The 22,266-nt window shown below is 34.9% G+C and overlaps 1 protein-coding gene across 1 annotated transcript in view; it reads left to right on the forward strand.

The window, feature by feature from the left end:
- LOC137398395 (serine/threonine-protein phosphatase 6 regulatory ankyrin repeat subunit B-like) overlaps positions 1-22,266 on the forward strand; it is a 627,280-nt gene that overhangs the window by 44,075 nt on the left and 560,939 nt on the right. The gene's annotated exons all lie outside the window — the stretch shown is intronic.

Genomic DNA, 22,266 nt, shown 5'->3' on the forward strand with positions numbered 1-22,266 from the left:
TTTTTATTTCCTGTTTCATCCAAACCTGTAACTCTAGAGAAGTTCAGTGCGTCATGGGAGATCATCGGGTTAAAATATAAATCATCATATTTCAAACTTCATCGATATTATCTCCACTTACTTATTCTGTCATAAAACGCAGAGAATATGTATGTGCACAATTAATCTAAAGCACTGAAAAGGAGGTTGATTAGCGCAGGTTTTAGTGTCGATATAACAAACTGAATGTTATGAGATCAAGTCCCGTGAGAAGCAATCATTTACTCTGACCTTGACTTCAGACAGACACAGATTTTACTATAGTAAAAATTGCAGCATTTGCGCACCTTCGTAAATGCAAAATCCTTCATGCATTCTTTTTAATTGTGAGACATTCACAACTGGAAACCAGATGGTATACAAATACTTCCGATGTATAGAGAAACCCAAAAGCACCCAATACATATGATATATGAAGACTCTCACTAAACATTGTCCATTATTAGTAAATGATCTCTATTGACAGACCAAGTTTTTATTTACACATTATTTAGTAAAATAAGACTGATGTGATAATTTCATTGCTATGCCAACTTGTTTAGTTAGAGCAGAAGTTATACCTGAAAATATCTATTATTATTCAATGACACACGCGTAAATGTTATACAAATCAAATAAGAGAACTTTTCAATTTCAAATTGCAGAAGCTAAGTCTAATTATGTAAGGGCAAGTCAAAAGTGACATTTTAATTTTAGCTCAAACTAGAGTTATGCTGCATCTGTTTATTAAAATTATAACATATCGTGTGCTACAAGCCCTCCATTATCATGAAGCTGCAGTACAATGAACAAACCTGATTATTAAGTATTTTCTTTCAGATCTGTAATGGTGAACATTTCAATTGTATCAACACAAGGAAATAAACTAAACACAAAGAAGCACTTCAAAACAGTTGTGCAGCAAAAGGATCAAATCATCGACAGCCAGTTTAGTACTTCAACACAACCATCTTTTATCCATAGAAATGTTCATAAAAACCATGTTTCTCCGAGTGGTATTTACCGTCATTGGAAAAATGACGTACACCACTTTACCGCTCTAGTATAATAAGAATGATGTTCCACGATGATAACAACTTCTCGTGTGAAAAATAATTATAAAAACAGACTCGGCCAGTTTATTGAAATTAAAAAAGCTATGCCAATATCAATTGACCATATATGGTAAAAATGTGCTAATGTCTGTCTGATTAAAAACTCAAAAACCCACCTTCACATGCTTTCAAGATGAACTTTCACAAAATCTTATTATATTCTATCAGGTAGTATCAGGAAGTCTCTATCAATTGAGATTGTTTCTTAACTTTGAAGTTATCTGACATAAGGGTGTTTCAAAATTAATATAGATAAAACTAGATTGCGATTAAAATCCTCAAACGAAAAATACATGCAAAATGACACCACTATTTGCTATTGTGAATATAAAACTAGCAAAATGCTGTTACTTTATGATGCAATCTAATAAAATATTGTGTAAGTTCATATTTAAAGATTTAAAAATATTTATAACATATAACATTTATATTCATATTTAAAAGTGCTGATAACTTCAGATGAAATCTACTAAAATTTTGTGGAAGTTCATATTAAAGGACAATTGTTATCAATGAACATGTTTATGGATTTGTGTTGACAATGGACGAAATTCCAAAAAGGATAATAAAGGACAATGCAGGCCGATCAGTATTTAAAGACTTACCGGAAGTGAATCGCGATCAGGTAATAAAATCCGCATTCATAGGAGGCCTAAAGGAGAGTTATCAGAGATCGATCCTGAAACAAGAAAACATCACTTTACAAGAAGCTCTAAATGAAGCAAGAAACCTAGAAGCTATAGATAAAGCAGTAACAAGAAATAAAACGATGAGTGTTAACCAAGTAGACACTGACTCCCTCGCACCATTGACAAGACAAGTACAAGGATTGACCATGATAGTAAACGATCAGGCAAGACAAATAGAAGAAAATGAAGCGGAATTTTTGAGAAGAGATGAGCCATCAAGGAACTACAGAGTAGAAGATTTTGAATATTACGAATAGCCACAGTTCTCACCTACACAAATGGAACAAAATTTTGGACTAAAACGGATTCTTTTTTTCAAGAATTAACTCCACTCGGACTACGATTAAATAGACCAAGACTAGACGAAATTTCACGATAAATTTTTTTAAACAACACGACACATATACCGGACATTTGACAAGGCTAAAGGAAGAAGTAAGAAAATGTTCATGAAAAGAAGAGTACATCATTCATCAACACGACTAACCATCCCATACCAATCATTTCTAGACAGCATAACTAGGAAGAATTTAACTCACCACATCAGAAATAACAGCGATCAGAATAAGAAACAACAGAGAAAGTAATGACATGCTTCAGATGGCATGCTTATCATTAGCTCGCTGTCTAAGAATGCTTACGGAATACAAAAGTCAAACATCAAATAGACACCACGTGCAGTCAAGCGATACCGAAGATCCTATCATTGAAACTAGCCAGCCAAACTAACAGCTCACGGCGATATGCAAGCTCCACCCATCTTCAGAATGCAACAAGCTACGCAAATTCCACAAGCGACTGCCAGACAAGATCAATTCTAGCCCACTTGCAGCGTGCCTATAACCAACCCGAAGCCTTATACCCAACAGACCATGACAGTAACGTAAGTATGAGCTAAATTATTGCCTCTACGCTTAACAGACTGATATTGGCCTAGTAGCACTTGCTATGACAATTATTCATGCTCTGACGCTACTAGTAACTGTCCATTTATCACTAGTAACTTGTCGTAATGCTCACCACATGCTAACATCTATATTCCCTTGACAGGTACAAGTGCCGTATTGTTTTATCAATCTCTGATAGTAGCTGATTGATTACCTAATTTGATTAAAACACACCACGATTCATTCAACCTTGAGATAGGAGCTAAAATTAGCCACTGGAAAAAAAAATATATATAACAATTATTGGCGTGTCTCACTCATGTAACAAAAATTGACTTTTGAATTTTTAGGATAGACTTTATTATGAAATAGACACGGCACATACCAGAAAACGAACTCGTTTAAAACTATTAACTTCTATTGTGACTTTCTATTTTTTAGGATAAGACAGGTTAGTGATGAAAGCAGATGCTTGGACAATTTTTTCTTTCTATAGGTAGCTCCAGCAGTGGAAAGTGAAAATGTCTTACACGCAACTGAGTCATGCATGTTATAACATTTATTTTGTGATTTTAGAATTCTAAAAAGACACGCCAGTTTTTGCTATAATGTTATGTGAAGTTTCTATTTCAAGATTTAGCTTTCTTTCCTGACCATAAGACCAATGACTACCCTCCGCATACAACCACCCATACATACCGACATACGGGAGGACCCGTTTACTTTGCCAAGGGAGACGCAATACAAAAACCAGGACAATAATACGCGAAACCGAAAGGACAATTGACACTCACCTAAGCCATATGGCAAACTAACAACCATATACTTCTACTACTAACATAAACCTTATTGCTTTGAGAAAATCAAAAAAAAATTTTTTTATTTCCACTTTTAAAATCTTTGTTTTGGATTTTATTCATGGTTTTGGTTTTACGAATTATTATATAATTTTTTTAACTCGGGTGCATGGGTTTTAAATATCGTTATTCTAACCACAACTTTATAACTTCATTTCATTTTATATATTCTGGTTATTTTACTACCGTTATGCCAACAGCAACGTTACCACGAAATACGACATGAGGACATATCGTTCTTTAACAACGGGAGAAATGTTGTATGGAAATACTCCAAAAACATGATAACAGCAGGGAATGTAGCCAAACCGCCGTACAAGCATCGAAACGCCTAAGAGACATCAAAAGACCCCCTAATTGGAAATGTCAAAATTATAATACATCAATCTGGAAACTGATGAGTCAACACCCCCTGTGGGAACCGCCAAGGAATTTGGGAGTAATTATATCTATCCACCCATCACCAAGCACTACCAAAAATAACTGAACTTACCATCACCCTAAGCCAGTACTTTTCCATGACATGTTACGGTGCTGACGGAGACAATATTACGCAATCCTAGCATCCAGCCACAATCTCAGCGCACCCCCTGTGACGTATCCAAAGACAGTGTTCCTTCCAATGGACTTACTCCTACAACATAGTATATGATACGAACATTATATACCCGTCCTCAGGCTATCCTAAATGCCTATAAAAGCTAGTGTTTTTTAATAGCTCAGCCTCTTTTGGCAGTGACACTTACAGACGTGTAAGACTGAGCTTTAAGGGCAGACACAAGCTTGATGTTGGCGTAAGAGATTTATATTACTTAGTTCTTTCTCACTATTTGTTATCTTTCTCATATTCTAGAACTTTGTTACTGTATATTAGGTTTTGGTTCATGAAATAAAGAGTGTTGTTATTTGCTAACAATCAACATCGGAGCTTAGCTAGTTGAGGCTTGCACTAAAGATCTGGGTCAAGTCCCATAAATTGAACTCACACTTTAATCAATCATTGAACAAACCAGGCGGCTTGCCTACACTTAATCAACCATAGTAAAATTAGTCTAGATTGGAGAAGAGCTAACGGTGATTAATCATTGATGTTATTGTGCTGTCAAGTAAGTCAAATACTTCGATAACACATATAACACGGCATAGCCTTCTGTTATGATAGTTCAGTTACAAATCTTGATATATCACTCTGGTGAGGTGCATTGTGAAAGTTGATGAAACATGTAGTTATATAATCAACTTATTGATATCAACTCAGATGGTTACCTCCCCTGGGTCAAAACTAAATAAATGCAAATTGAAAACGGACGTAGAAATCTATTATGTATTGGAGTCTGATGTAAGCAATTAAGCTTGCTTAATCAATGGCATTAATTACAGCATCACGGTATCTATACAGCAAAAAAGAAACATTTAACAAATATTAATTGATTGATAAACAATTAATACTATTGGTATCAGGCCTACAGCCGAACTTCTTTCAATCAACAGTCAAAATTGCACAAAATTTTGCACTCTTTAGCAGTGCTCTTTAAGCCATGCATATTCTATTAAATTAAATAAAATTTATGGACAATCTAAACCATAACACCCTAGAACAATTCACTACTTAAAATGCAATCTACGATTACTGAATGAGTGCAGCCGTTGGGCTATAACTTAAAGTATTGTTGGAATTAGTTTACACACCTGCTTGGTACAGTATTCTCTATTTAATTAAAATTTAGCAATCAATAATGTTCGTTTGAGTAGACAACTAATATTATCATTGCAATATTTACTTGAAAGTAACAAATGTAAAAGTGAGCAAACTGGTACCCGAGGTTATTTAACTAAGACGGAAATAGGCAGTGACGAGACGAAACTTTGTTCGGTCAGTCGTAACCCACGATATAACACCTCGCATTTTTTCATACGTTTTGTATGACTCCCCGTAAAAGCTTATAAAGCTGAAACTTGAAAGCTTGACTTAGACATACGCTAATTATTAAGCCTGATATTGTTGATAATGTATATTTAACAGGTCTATAAAAAACGAGCGCGTCTTTGCGTTATCAAGTAGGATTTCATTCAAACGCTTATATCTCTGACCAGGGCTAGTCTACCAAGACACAAATTACATCAAATTGTAGCTGATATTTTAGCCTTATATCGGTTCTAATTTCCTTTGAATGACTTCAATGGTGCAATCATATCTTTAATAATGTAAACTTATGCCGAGACCGGCACGCTACAATATGACATGTTAAGCTTTAACTATTACTGCTTTCACGGGGCGTCTCCATAAAGTCATGAAAGAAAGCGACGTGTTAGATTTTGGGTTACGACTGACCGAGCACAGTTTTGTCTTGTCACTGCAGATTTCCGTCTTATTTAAATCAGTCCTTGTGTCTGCTACCTGCTTTCACATTTGTTACTCACAAATAAATAGTGCTCTGATACTATTGGTTATATAATTAAACAAACTTTATTAATTGTTAAATTTTAACTAAATAGAGAACGTTGTACTAAATAGGTTTGTAGACTAATTACATCAATACTTCAAGTTATACGCCATTCAGCAAGAGTAGGCTAGATTACATTTTAAGCAGTGAGTTGTTCTAGGGTGCTCTGATTTAAATGACTCATAAATTTTTAATCGATTTATAAAATATGCAAGGCCTAAAAGACACTGTTCAAGAGTTTAATTGTGCAAGCTTGGTTGCTGATTACAAGAGGTTCAGTAGGCCTGACATCAGATGCTGAATAATATTCGTTCAATGTTCATTACTCGCTGTAAAGATATCTTAATGCTGTAATCTGTGATAAGTAAACTTTCTCCAATGACTGCTTGTATTCCAATGAGTCTCTCACATCTACCAGAAGCTAAATAATGGACCAAATACATAATGAGACAATGTAGCCACAAGTGATAACAAAGACACAGCCAATTAGACACAACAATTTAGTGCAAAGGTAGCTAAGACAACAATATTATGTATGAATACAATAGACTCACATAAAGCAGAAGGTTTATCTTATATACAATTATTTAGCCACATTCCCCCCTGATATCTATGATCAACCTAGTCTTCTATGTAAAAGTCGGCTAGCCATGACAGAGGTTTCCGAGTTCTCACGGGGCGTGTTGGGCGATCAACATTTTCATTATCATCAGGCTGGCTATGTTCACTATCAAACGAGTTGCTTTGTGCACTGTCATCTCCAATGTTTAAGTCAGCATGTAGAAACACTGGCTGCACTTGATCTATACAGTCAGGACGCCAGCCAAACCTAACAATCTCCAACGTGTCTAGATATATTGTCCACTTTAACTGCTGTTTTTGAGACGAGACCTGTGATTATACCTGGTTTCCATGCTGAAGTGCACTTAACATTGCCTGGTTTCACTTATACATGATCGCCTATTTTATATGGGTTCAAGCTGGTATTATTTCTTATACACTATGTTTCCATGATGCGCAGTGCTTCGGAGTTGCGCTATCTCCGAATCATGGAAACGGCGTCTTCGCTCTGAAATCAGTGCAAAGCCAGTGCAAATTCGCAGCAAGGAAACAGCGACTGCGCAGTGGCTGCGCATAGCTCTCATGCCATGGAGACGGATTCTTCGAGGGCCATAAACTAGTACAAAGGTTGTCCTGCTAATCTTGTTTTTTTTACTATTCTTCCGATCATCTTTCACCTAAATTTAATTATGGTCTGCATTCATGAGGATGATGAGGTGATTACTTTCCTGGACTTTGTTATCAATGCCAACACTTTTCGAAAAATAGGTGGCAAGTCCTAAATTAACGTTCAAATAATATATTACCTAAAAAATACTTATTAAAAATATACTACTATGTAAAAAGTGTGTTAAGGTTTGTAAAACCTTGTGAATGTGTATTGTAAATAAAAGTATGACGACAGAATCATAAAAAGACCGTTTATGACGTTCAGTATCCGTGATCGATTCTATTTCTCCATCAGTCGATTCGATTTATACAATTTCTCTTCTCTGGCTAATTTGCTGTATTTGCTGAAAACCACTGCGCAGCATGGAAACGTACAATCCCCTCGACTTCGGAGGGTGCTGCTTCGCAGTACTGCGCACCATGGAAACATAGTGATTGTTCCTGAGGCTTCTAAGTACTGTGGCTTGTATTTGTGTAGTCTCTCAAATGGCACAACACCATCTGAATTAGGCGAGTTATTGTACCAGTACACTATTCCGTTCACACTGCCTTCTGACCGTGCCAACATCCGTTTAATAGTTCTGTGATTCCGTTCAATGATGCCATTTCCCCAATGGCCCGTATGCGCAACTAAATAATTGCACGACATTTCACTTCCTTAACATTTGTGTCAGAGCTCTAAAGCATGGTTCATTATCCGACAGTAGTTCAGCAGGAGAGCCACGTTCAGTAAATATGTGTTCTAACTGCTCTGAAACAGCCGACGATGTTTCATTTTTTAGTTTCCGCCAAATTGCATATCTACTGGGTCCACAGTCTATCACTGTTAGGTACGGAATACCATTGTGATGAGTTATGTCTGTCGCCAACCTATGCCAATCATCAGCAGCATCTAAATGTCCTGATTCCCATCGCACTGGTGCAGGGTCGATACGTTTCCATACATGACATTCCGCGTCGATCTTTTCAACATCTTCTCTGGCGATCGTAGATCCCCAGCGCACAGTAGCCATATGCGATGTTGGTTCAATGCCTAGATAATGAGTATCATGCAAATCACGAAGTTTAACAACAATGTCAGAGTCAGAAACCAGTTCACTTACGCTACATACACGCCTGTCCAGCCATCTGTGCGGTACTCTAGTCATCTCGTCAGCTTTGTTCTCCTCTGATTTCACCAAGACAATGCTCAATTTCAGTCCATATTCCGCAACAAGCTCACCAATTAGGTTCAAACGTCTTTTGACGACCATTTCACTAAGCCCACTTACTTTTGGTCTTTTACTGTCAGTCATTACGGATCTAACCCAACCACAGACTGTAGCGGAGTCTGTCATCACTGTCGCATTTAGTAGCTTCCACTTAATAGCCAGATTTATACCCTTTACCACTCTATCTAACTCAGCAAGGTTAATGTGTGCACTATCATTATTACCTCTTAGCCAGCTGGCATCTTCTACTATTTGATTGTCCATTTCTAAACATACTCCTATGGCCAAACTACTTTCATCGCACCATATTTTGCCTCTGGTTAGATCATTGACATTCCATTGCTTAAACACTGGGTCATGCTTTTTAAGCCTGTCAGATACCTCATCCAATATTTTTCTAACGTCGCTGGTTACTTCATGGTTCCATTGACTTGACTGTGCCTCTCGTTTAATGTAGCTGCAAGCAACTCGCAACCACCGTGCAACAGAGTATTGACCTACATATTTACCACAAATAGAATTCAGCTCTCTCTTAGTAAGCTTATCGGGCACTGTTGGCAACTCATAGTCTCTACCCCATTGAAGTTTGTCACTGGTGTTAGCTTTCACTTATAGTTCCAAAACTCGGGTACAAGCTAATCTTTCAGGTTTTTTGGATGTCAATCCATACTTGCTCAAATGTTGTTTCACCGCACTTACTGATACAATATCCTCATTTACTATAATGTCATCAATATAGTGATCGGTACCCCTACTCACGTTTTTATCAAGAGCCAAAACCTTTGCTAGAATGCGGGACATTTTCTTTGGAGCAACATTTAACCCAAATCCCATTCTGGTCATCACATAAAGTTTGCCCTTAAAACACACAGCCTGGAATCGCTGTAATGACAAGTCCATGTGTAGCTGTAAATAAGCCTTCTGTAGGTCTAACATGCATGCATTTTTACCAAGCTTACGCCATTCCCAAAGCTTATCTTGGCAGACAGCTACATCATTCCCAGAGTTGCTATGCACATGTTTATTCAACTCTTGGCTATAGTCCATAACAGGCCTTATTTTCTTGCCTTTGTTTGGCTGGAAAACAGCCATTATTGGGATAACTCCACTCACCTTACCATTTAATGCTCCATTATGTGGCTCTAGCCATCCATCGTTAATCCACCGTGTAATCTCAGCTTCATACTGCTCTTTATGATCTACATTTACTGAATAATCAGCGCACTGATTCGTTAACACAGGCTCTTTTTGGTCTTTCCATTTCCATGTGACTATTCATTTGGTTCCATCAAAAGCTGCCGTGAAATCAGTATCTACCATAGTCAAATTCTCCCGGAATAATTGCTTCTCCTCACATGCGGTTGCTACACAGCTTTCCACTCCGAATTGCACCATACTATTGGAAATAATTGTTACACCGCCTAATGGATAGATTGCATCTACTCCAAGAATTAATCCACAACCACATACTAGCTCTGGAGCAACAAGACCCTGAACTGGTATAGCCTGGCTACGACTAAGACCCACTGTTACATTGACTTCGCCACTACATTGCGTAGTGCTTCCATTCAGCATTCTTACTGTCCTTTGCTGATTCCGGGTAACTAATTCCAATCTATTTACTACTATTCTTGATAAAACAGACTGCTGACATCCACTGTCAATGAGTAGTTTTACTGGTAATCCATCCACAGTCATAGTGATGATTGGTAGCGCCTTATTTACTGCTGGTTGCTCGGGCGAGAATCCGGCGCAGATACTGCCCCATTCTCGTTTCCCTGTTTGTTAGGGCACTGCATCTGAACATGTTCAATAACCTGGCGAGGTTGCCTATTATTGCTTCTAGACTTATTTCCAGTAGGGTACTCTCTTGAAATATGCCCAAAGTCTGAACAAGAGTGACATTGCACAGCGTTGTTGACTTCCTTTTGAATGGCTGCGCTACACACTTAAGCAAAAATATTACCACTGGTTGTAGAAGAAAGGATTTTTCGAGCTCGAACCACTAGTTCATCTTGACTCATTTCCTCTACTGCTGCTGTAGCTTTGAGTTGATATGCTATGTCTACTGGCAGTCCTGATACCAAAGCACATTTAAGAAGTGGATTAGATTCCTTTTGACCAATGGCATCTACTAACTTCCTCAAGTCAGCCTAGTGTATATCCACCGTTTCACCTTCTTGCAAAACTTTTGTTCGTAGCTGATCGTAAGGGCTGTAACAGTTTATGCTAAATGTTGTCAGCAGTTCTTTCTTTAACTTGGCGTAGTCGCCTTTAATGTTCTCTGAGAGCTGGTCATACAATGAAATTGCCCATTTAGAAACAATGGCACAAATGACTTTAGATCGTCTATTTTCTGTAACTTAGCCACCAGCTCAAGATTACTAATCTAAGACCTGAACTCCCCACTCGTGTTGCTGTCTTCATAGGTTTTTATCAAATCGGACACTTTAACTGACATGCTGTAGCACCGCCGAAATAGCTTGTGATAAGTAAACTTTTTCCAATGACTGCTTGTATTCCAATGAATCTCTCACATCTACCAGAAAGCTAAATAATGAGCCAAATCCATAATGAGACAATGTAGCCACAAGTGATAACAAAGACACAGCCAATTAGACACAACAATTTACTGCAAAGGTAGCTAAGACAACAATATTATATATGAATACATTTGACTCACAGAAAGCAGAAGGTTTATCTTATATACATTATTTAGCCACATACAATTATTTATACCATGGATTAGGCAGGCCTAATTGTCCACATCGAACTGATATACATAATGTATTTCTACGTCTGCTTTTAATTTGCATTTATTTAGTTTTGACCCAGGGTAGGTAACCAAGTGAGTTAATATCACCAGGTTGATTATATTGCAAATTGTTTTATTGCCTTTTACATTGTACCTCATAAGAGGGATATACCCTGATTTGTAACTGAACTATCATAATAGGAAGCAATGCCTAGATAAGCTAGGGTGCTTTTGGATTTGCTTGGCATAGTCGATATGTTTTTATGGTAATCACCCATATTTCTCTTTTTTAATACTAGGATTAAGTTTAATGTTGCTCAGAATTTATTTCATTGTCAACACAAATCCATAAACATGTTCATTGAGAACAATTGTCCTTAAATATGAACTTACACAATACTTTAGTAGATTTCATAAGTGTTCATCTTTAATGTGTTTCCTGAATGTAACACTCTTTGCATGAAACTGCGTTACCATCATGGAACATCAAGTATTTGTTATTATCACGGACTATCATTTTCATTATACTAAAGATGGTCGAGTGGTAGAATATCGCACTTCTAAACTGAGTGTCGCAGATTCGAGTAGCATGCTGCGAAACGATTGTGAAGTGCTACAATTGCTGTCGTTCAGCAGTTCAACATCAGTGTGAGATAGTATTGTATAATTTTTAGATTTCAATAGCCCACTTTGACCTTACATAGTCACAATTATTTTTGCAGATTCTGTAGTGCAGTATTCCGAATCATTTCCACATTTAATGGTTACCTTATTCATAGCACTTTAAGCCAAATATACAGTTAATCATACAAAAGCTACTGCCTCAAGTCATTAAAACAAAGCATTTCAGAGTTCCGCATAGCCATAGGGCAGGCCAACCACCTCGTCAACATAACTTCACTCAAAGAGTCACTGCTAAGGATTGCTGAACTTACTGATAGGTGCATATAAGACTGGTTCTGTTATTTTAATCAACTCCATAATTAACTAACAAGTCTATCTGTGCCAGTTTGAGAGTTGCCTGCACTTAGTCGCCTGCAGAGTCATTAGCCTCAACTATCTGCCAAGTTGTGGTTGCTCTCTAGGCATGCATATTGTCATTCCGTTAGATTATGTTGAGTTATGTGATAACATGGAAATATATATCTTATTATATTCTATGCATTGAGTGCTTTTGGGTTTCTCTATACATCAGAAGTATCTGTATGTCATATGGGTTCCAATTGGCAATGTCTCACAATTAAAAGGAATTTGTGAAATATTTTACAATAATGTGGGTGCAAAAATGGTGCAGTTTTTACTATATAGTGAAATCAGTGTCTGTCTGTATGCCTGAGGTCAAGGTTAGAGGTCAGAGTAAATGATTGCTTTTCAAGGGACTCAATCTCGTAACATTCAGTTTGTTATATCGACACTAACACCTGTGCTAATCGAGAACTTCTTTAGCAGTTCAGATTAATTGTGCAGATTTTGTATTCTCTGTATTTTATGACAAGAAAAAAAGTATGTGGAAATAACGTTTGAAAAATGACGATTTATTGATACTTGACACTGGACTTTTAGAGTTAGAAGTTTGGATGAAATACAAAATAAAAATTATTAAATATGAAATATATTAGTAATTTGAACTAAAAGTTGATTTTGTGATTAAAGAATGCATTTTCACAAAGGAAGTTTTATTGACTTACCTTTCGTCAGATATATGTATTTTATTACATTTACAGGTGCTAGTAAATATTGATTTATGATGTTAGGTTAAGAAACCTAGCTTGAGATCCTGGTCAGTGTTTATGACTTGCAGGCTAATATGTATATCAAGGGTGTTCCATGCAGGTTAAACAGTTTTCACTGTATCCGTGTACTGATCACCACCTAATCGGTTTAGTAGTTATTGTGTTGTTTACTAACCACAAAAGTCAATATGGAGAGGATAACTCCTAGTTATTGGTTATCAGTAACCCTGTGCTAAATTAAATAAATTTACACTTATACAGTATCAATAGCAATATAATTTGACTTTTTTTATTAGTTAAAACCGGTTTAAAAAATATTGATATATTATTCAAAATGTCTTCAAAAGTACATATAGGGGTGAGATTACTTGGCAGGTTTTTTCCCCTATAATAGTGAGGGTGCAGGCTCCTATTATCTGTGATGAATGAGGGAACCCTGTGATCACTATGACAATCATGATCTCTTTTTAGCTGTACTCATACTGTGTTGTTGGGGGTCAGATCTAAAAAAGATAACGATTTGTGAGTTTCTAGACCGCAGTTCCTAACTCGGTTTGAAAACTGTGTAGCTGTGTTGGCGATTATATTTGATCAGTAGTACCATGGACGTAAGAAAATAGTTTTGTATAGCTTTAAAAAGAACCTTTGACATCAATGTTAAACGTCCTGCTCTAGCGGGCAATATTTGTTTCTTTTTTGCATTTCTAAAGCGAGCTGCATCGTGGAGCCAGCATGGTGCTGCAAGCTTGCAGTCAAAACTCTTCTTGAAAATTAAGAATGATTACTGGCATTAAAGAATGGTTACTGGTGCTTTGCTGGTGCTGGAAATGCTTAGATTTATTCTAGATACTAGAAATATAAGGTATATATATAAAAGAGTGATAAAAACAATGCATTGGAAAAATACCACAAAGGTTTACTGCTCTTATTAAAATGTTACGCTGCTAAAAATAGATCCTAGACATATGTTTTATAAGCAACTATGTTCTTGATGACAGTTTGTGTTGCAACTGTATCTTTTAGTGCAGTCTGTTAAATTTCTAATTGTAATTTTCCTTCGAAATATTGGACTAAGTTTTAGATTTTATTTTACTTATTTTAGGTGGTAGATGTTGGCATAAAACTGGCGATTTCCAAGTCGAAATCAACAATCAAGGTATGTCTTTTTGAGGTTGTGATCTAAAGTTGATCAAAGTCAAAATATCTCTATTTCATTTAATCAGCGGTAAAAGTTCCTCATGGAATTAATTTTATCATAATTTTTGCTACATCAACAAAATATATATTTTATAAACATATTATGCAACGCTTAATGGAGCAGAACAGATTTTGCCATATTGTATTATTCGTTAACTTTTTTTATCTTTATCAAATGTTTATTTTCAGTTTCATGCTCTACTAATCCATGATAGTCTCACTAACGGATTAGACCAGCATGCTGACACTATTGTAGTACCAATACATGATTCTGAGCGAAGTCACTACTCTCTAATGGTTAGTATTCTTATGCTGCACTTTTATACTAAAAGACTATGTCAAGATATTAATTTTGAGAACAATTAGTGTTGCATGGCTGTGCGTAGTTATTATAACTGTTTTAAAATTTTAAAACAGCACATCTTTTATATAGCGTGTAACTTGAATAATATAACTGTTTTGTAGGCACGGGAATACTTGCTCTGCGTGTATCTATAACATGCAACTTGCATTAGCTTGCATAGCTTTATATCCAAGTTGTATATGGTACTTTGTTTGCAGCTGGTAGATAGGAAACTTAGAAATCTTCATTCAATGGACTCTCTTTCTTACAAAGGACAACAGACCTTTGAAAAAAGGTGAGCATGAAATTCTTCACTAGGTTTGTCGGTAAATCTTACAAAAAGCAACAGTTATTGCCTTTGCATTCTAGCATAAATGGTTTAATCCAAAAACTCACTGTTAGCAACAATATTTGCAGGAAGCTTGTTTCTGTTGAGAGGTTTGCTGATTATGCTTTGACAGATAGTGAGATGGCGGCTATGCCACTGAAAGATTGTGTAAGCTTTGGACTGTATGTTATCAAGGTGAGTGACGCTCTCATTCGAAGAGGTCTTAAGACTTCAACAATTATCAGTAGGAAACGTCTAGTTGAATTATTTATCTACACATTAACTATTACTAAGGAACCTAGTCCTATTCTGTCAATTTTCACTGTTAACCACAATGTTTTTTCAGCAAAATTAGTGTGATTCCTTGTAGGGGGTTATGCAATAATCTTGAACTTTCTAGATATTAGGCACATTGTTGTTGTTGTTAACTTATTAAAGAATAATTCTAAGAATCTCCATTTTTACAATGTTATTAATATTTTCAGCATGCACAACGATATGTTGAATCGTTTGAGCTAGAAAATAGAAAAGATGGTGATATGTCTTTAAATCCTTCCACATACTGTAAAGAATTATTGGCAAGTATAAAGGTATGTGAAACAATAACTATTCCCAGCAGATTTAGCACATCTGTATATCTTGTATGTAAATAGATGTTAAGATACTTCCTCACTTATTTGGTTTAATTTTTTCAACCTGAACTAACAACTTTTTAACATTTTTGCATTGAATTTCGTTTTTAACCAGTTGTCTTTATTTATGTTAGGAAGATGGTCGAGCATTGGCGGATATCAAGCTCTCTATTGAAGCAGGTAGGTTGAAGATGTAAGCCACATACAGGCTAACAAGTTGTGTATTTGTATCATGTTAATACATAACACCTATTTTACTGTGTTCACCAATCTAGAGCATGAGAATACTATTCTGATATCTTTAAATAGTATAGTGTTGGCATCTACAGACATTACCCGCTTTATATATATATCTAATGCATGTTCTTAACCCTTTGGCTACGATGCGCTTACAGCCGGGAAAATACCAGCGTACGGAGGCAATTACTAGGGCGATTTGAGCCTTCGACATGACTGCATAAAAACTGCAGTAACTTACATCACAATTCTGATAGTTACATAAATTAATATGCATAGGAAAGCTGAGAAATTTCTCTACAAGCTGATATTTTTTCTATGCAGATAGCTTGCAAATGCTTTCCAGCAAGTCTCAATTTGTTGAAGCTATTAATTTTTTATACACCATTTTCAATTGTATTTTCCTAATTGATAAAGGTAATTGACAATGTTGTATAAATAATGCTTGCACGGATTCATAGGTTCTCAACAATTTGCAAAAAAATTGGTCGTCAGAGAGCATAGAAAGTGGAAATATGAGCTCCGATGCATTGCGGGAGCGCCACTCGAAATTCTCAGTGCATGACCCAAAAGACCAGCGAAAAATGGAGGCCTGACAATGTCACCTAAACTTCGCTATAACTTACATGCAAATTGGAATAGAGCTATAAATGAATATGCATTTGAAAGCTTAGAAATTTCTCAACAGGCAGCTGTTTATTCCCTGTAAATCGTCCCTGCAAAGTTATTCGTCTGTGAATATTTCTATCAACATTGTGATGTGTCAATGGTGCCACCTTTCTATCATAAAACATCGATAACAAATACATTTTTGGAAGCAATAACTCTGTGAAAATGGTTTATGATAAGCATCTGCACGGTGTCATATGTTTGCAAGAGTTTGTAAAGAAACTGGTTGTCCAAGTCGTCCTTTCCAAGCCAGCAAGCTTTCCTCTATAGATATGAATTTACCAGGCAGTAAAACAGAATATAATTGGCCGCATATCATGACAAAAACATCTAACTTGAAAAATCTATTGCTAGCAGGCTGTTCAAAATTGTCAGCAAAATGCACAGTAGAAAGTAAACTTGTTTCTATTTTTCTTTCTATTTTTAATTTTATTAAAAATCAGTGTAGATAATAAAGGATTGTGGACCAGTAAGACAACAGGGTAGGCTTTTTGAAAATACTTATATGCAAAACTAAATAAATAACTCGCCAAATATCTTTACCATCCACAGGCTCCGAAGCATCGCGATGTTTTTGGAGGCCATATTTATTCGTTTCGTTAAATATAACATTTATAATGGCCGATGTTATAAAAAGCTTTAATATTAAAAATACTTATCTGTTTAAAAATTCGAACTTACTCCTGCCAAGCTGTCAGCAAAATGTAATCTTTTGTTGTTGTAAGTCAGCTCCTCTTTGAAATCCGTAAATACTCCTGGTTTCATTGCCGGCCGTTTCACTCTCACTTTCGCAATCCAATTCACCCTGTTGATCTTATTTTTCACTTTCATCGTCTACCCCACAATCTTCCGACCTGATATCCTTTTCTTCACTTCCAAACCAGTCGATGTCTTCCTCTAAACAAACTTTTTTAGCAGAGCTTGAACAACCGCGTGCGTTCATGATGAATAGATTTCCATAAAAGATCACATCTTTGCAAAGTGTATTGCTTGCACATGCGTATTAGGGATTATTTATAACCTCAAAACAGTATTACAAAGCCAATGGAAATTGATCAAATTACTCATTTTAATGCTGTTTTTTTAATAAATAATATATTTTTAAAAAGGTCCATCGCAGGCCGAATTTTTTCGGGATCCGTTCGCTGAGACAATGCTCGTATTCCGGGTTTTTACGGATTTTGTAAGCAAAGGGTTAACTAGATCAAAACTTTGTGAAGTAGTCTGTAACGTTTTCTATTTATTTATTTGTGTAATAGCCAAGGAAGAATCCCCCAGAGAAGGAGCGGTGAAGTGTTTCAAGACAACAGAAGATAATGAAGCTACCAACTGGAATGGCAAGGAGCTTACAGAAAACCCTGTGGAATTTCCTGCTGTCTCACTAGATGCTCAGCTTATGTATTATAAAATCAAGTACCTGAAGCGCTATAAAACACACCATACTAGTTATGGTGTATTTAATGTAGTTCCAGCCGAAGATTACGAACATTGTCGACAGGAGCATATATCTGGAATGTATGATGATATTCAGGTGGTAAATGAGACCATTTTATATTATCTTAAAGAGAGTAGCTCTGACTATCAGGTCGTTAGTCGGCAACTTATTAGACTGAGTCCAGCTGTACTAGAAGCTTACGAGTCATGGTGTAAGAAGTTGACTCCAGAAGATGACAATAGTAGGCCATCTCCAGCATATTATGGTATGGAAAAATCCATTGCGCATAGCTAAACATACGTTTTCTGGGTATGCTTTCCAATGTACACATGTATGCGGATAACTGGCATATCTTCAATATGTTTTAAAACAAAATTTTATTGTTTGTTCACACCGGACTATTATCGTGTATTACCTGTTATTTGATGCCCTGATTCAGTAGTAACTACTGTTTTATTAACTTTTATGTTGCATACATTTATATAGTTTAGCCATCCTGTATTTCTAGTCAGTTTGTTTGCATTAGCGGAATGTGCATCAAGGCAGTGTGTACTCAGCTGTACTCAGTGTGTACTTTTTCTTTATACAATTTTGCAACTTGGTGTATTCAACTTTTTCAACGGTTTTTCTATTTGGTACATATTAGATTTCGTTGAGAGATGCTATGTAAACCTAAATAATATATAACTTTTACATACAACATACAATGATAATGCCTTCTCATAACTCTAAGCTTGAGTTTGTATGAAGTCATAAAACTTTTATGTAGCCAGGCTAATACTTGCTGTTCAAGTCCACGAAGTTGAAATAAGATAACTGTTTTGTAGCTAGGCTAAAATTTGCTGAAAAGTCAGGTTCCAATATGTATTTAATAGAAATATAACTGTTTTGTAGCTAGGCTAATATTTGCTGAAAAGTCAGGTTCTAACATGTATTTAATAGAAATATAACTGCTTTGTAGCTGGGCTAATAATTGCTGAAAAGTCAGGTTCTAACATGTATTTAATAGAAATATAACTGTTTTGTAGCTGGACTAATATTTGCTGAAAAGTCAGGTTCTAACATGTATTTAATAGAAATATAACTGTTTTGTAGCTGGGCTAATATTGCTGAAAAGTCAGGTTTTAACATGTATTTAATAGAAATATAACTGTTTTGTAGTTAGGCTAAAATTTGCTGAAAAGTCAGGTTCCAATATGTATTTAATAGAAATATAACTGTTTTGTAGCTGGACTAATATTTGCTGAAAAGTCAGGTTTTAACATGTATTTAATAGAAATATAACTGTTTTGTAGCTGGGCTAAAATTTGCTGAAAAGTCAGGTTCCAATATGTATTTAATAGAAATATAACTGTTTTGTAGTTAGGCTAAAGTTTGCTGAAAAGTCAGGTTCCAATATGTATTTAATAGAAATATAACTGTTTTGTAGCTGGGCTAATATTTGCTGAAAAGTCAGGTTTTAACATGTATTTAATAGAAATATAACTGTTTTGTAGTTAGGCTAAAATTTGCTGAAAAGTCAGGTTCCAATATGTATTTAATAGAAATATAACTGTTTTGTAGCTGGGCTAATAATTGCTGAAAAGTCAGGTTCTAACATGTATTTAATAGAAATATAACTGTTTTGTAGTTAGGCTAAAATTTGCTGAAAAGTCAGGTTCCAATATGTATTTAATAGAAATATAACTGTTTTGTAGCTGGGCTAATATTTGCTGAAAAGTCAGGTTTTAACATGTATTTAATAGAAATATAACTGTTTTGTAGCTAGGCTAATAATTGCTGAAAAGTCAGGTTCTAACATGTATTTAATAGAAATATAACTGTTTTGTAGTTAGGCTAAAATTTGCTGAAAAGTCAGGTTCCAATATGTATTTAATAGAAATATAACTGTTTTGTAGCTGGGCTAATAATTGCTGAAAAGTCAGGTTTTAACATGTATTTAATAGAAATATAACTGTTTTGTAGCTGGGCTAATATTTGCTGAAAAGTCAGGTTTTAACATGTATTTAATAGAAATATAACTGTTTTGTAGTTAGGCTAAAATTTGCTGAAAAGTCAGGTTCCAATATGTATTTAATAGAAATATAACTGTTTTGTAGCTGGGCTAATAATTGCTGAAAAGTCAGGTTCTAACATGTATTTAATAGAAATATAACTGTTTTGTAGTTAGGCTAAAATTTGCTGAAAAGTCAGGTTCCAATATGTATTTAATAGAAATATAACTGTTTTGTAGCTGGGCTAATATTTGCTGAAAAGTCAGGTTTTAACATGTATTTAATAGAAATATAACTGTTTTGTAGCTAGGCTAATAATTGCTGAAAAGTCAGGTTCTAACATGTATTTAATAGAAATATAACTGTTTTGTAGCTGGGCTAATAATTGCTGAAAAGTCAGGTTCTAACATGTATTTAATAGAAATATAACTGTTTTGTAGCTGGACTAATATTTGCTGAAAAGTCAGGTTCCAATATGTATTTAATAGAAATATAACTGTTTTGTAGCTGGGCTAATAATTGCTGAAAAGTCAGGTTCCAATATGTATTTAATAGAAATATAACTGTTTTGTAGCTGGACTAATATTTGCTGAAAAGTCAGGTTCCAATATGTATTTAATAGAAATATAACTGTTTTGTAGCTGGGCTAAAATTTGCTGAAAAGTCAGGTTCCAATATGTATTTAATAGAAATATAACTGTTTTGTAGTTAGGCTAAAATTTGCTGAAAAGTCAGGTTCTAACATGTATTTAATAGAAATATAACTGTTTTGTAGCTGGGCTAATAATTGCTGAAAAGTCAGGTTCTAACATGTATTTAATAGAAATATAACTGTTTTGTAGCTGGGCTAAAATTTGCTGAAAAGTCAGGTTCCAATATGTATTTAATAGAAATATAACTGTTTTGTAGCTGGACTAATATTTGCTGAAAAGTCAGGTTCCAATATGTATTTAATAGAAATATAACTGTTTTGTAGCTGGGCTAATAATTGCTGAAAAGTCAGGTTCCAATATGTATTTAATAGAAATATAACTGTTTTGTAGCTGGGCTAATATTTGCTGAAAAGTCAGGTTCCAATATGTATTTAATAGAAATATAACTGTTTTGTAGCTGGGCTAATAATTGCTGAAAAGTCAGGTTCCAATATGTATTTAATAGAAATATAACTGTTTTGTAGCTGGACTAATATTTGCTGAAAAGTCAGGTTCCAATATGTATTTAATAGAAATATAACTGTTTTGTAGCTGGGCTAAAATTTGCTGAAAAGTCAGGTTCCAATATGTATTTAATAGAAATATAACTGTTTTGTAGTTAGGCTAAAATTTGCTGAAAAGTCAGGTTCTAACATGTATTTAATAGAAATATAACTGTTTTGTAGCTGGGCTAATAATTGCTGAAAAGTCAGGTTCTAACATGTATTTAATAGAAATATAACTGTTTTGTAGCTGGGCTAAAATTTGCTGAAAAGTCAGGTTCCAATATGTATTTAATAGAAATATAACTGTTTTGTAGCTGGGCTAATAATTGCTGAAAAGTCAGGTTCTAACATGTATTTAATAGAAATATAACTGTTTTGTAGTTAGGCTAAAATTTGCTGAAAAGTCAGGTTCTAACATGTATTTAATAGAAATATAACTGTTTTGTAGCTAGGCTAAAATTTGCTGAAAAGTCAGGTTCCAATATGTATTTAATAGAAATATACCTGTTTTGTAGCTGGGCTAATAATTGCTGAAAAGTCAGGTTCTAACATGTATTTAATAGAAATATAACTGTTTTGTAGCTGGGCTAAAATTTGCTGAAAAGTCAGGTTCCAATATGTATTTAATAGAAATATAACTGTTTTGTAGCTAGGCTAATAATTGCTGAAAAGTCAGGTTCTAACATGTATTTAATAGAAATATAACTGTTTTGTAGCTGGACTAATATTTGCTGAAAAGTCAGGTTCCAATATGTATTTAATAGAAATATAACTGTTTTGTAGCTGGACTAATATTTGCTGAAAAGTCAGGTTTTAACATGTATTTAATAGAAATATAACTGTTTTGTAGCTGGACTAATATTTGCTGAAAAGTCAGGTTCCAATATGTATTTAATAGAAATATAACTGTTTTGTAGCTGGGCTAAAATTTGCTGAAAAGTCAGGTTCCAATATGTATTTAATAGAAATATAACTGTTTTGTAGTTAGGCTAAAATTTGCTGAAAAGTCAGGTTCCAATATGTATTTAATAGAAATATAACTGTTTTGTAGCTGGGCTAATATTTGCTGAAAAGTCAGGTTTTAACATGTATTTAATAGAAATATAACTGTTTTGTAGCTGGGCTAAAATTTGCTGAAAAGTCAGGTTCCAATATGTATTTAATAGAAATATAACTGTTTTGTAGCTGGACTAATATTTGCTGAAAAGTCAGGTTCCAATATGTATTTAATAGAAATATAACTGTTTTGTAGCTGGACTAATATTTGCTGAAAAGTCAGGTTCCAATATGTATT

Source organism: Watersipora subatra, chromosome 6 (genome assembly GCF_963576615.1).
Source record: "Watersipora subatra chromosome 6, tzWatSuba1.1, whole genome shotgun sequence".
Taxonomy (NCBI): Eukaryota; Metazoa; Bryozoa; class Gymnolaemata; order Cheilostomatida; family Watersiporidae; genus Watersipora; species Watersipora subatra.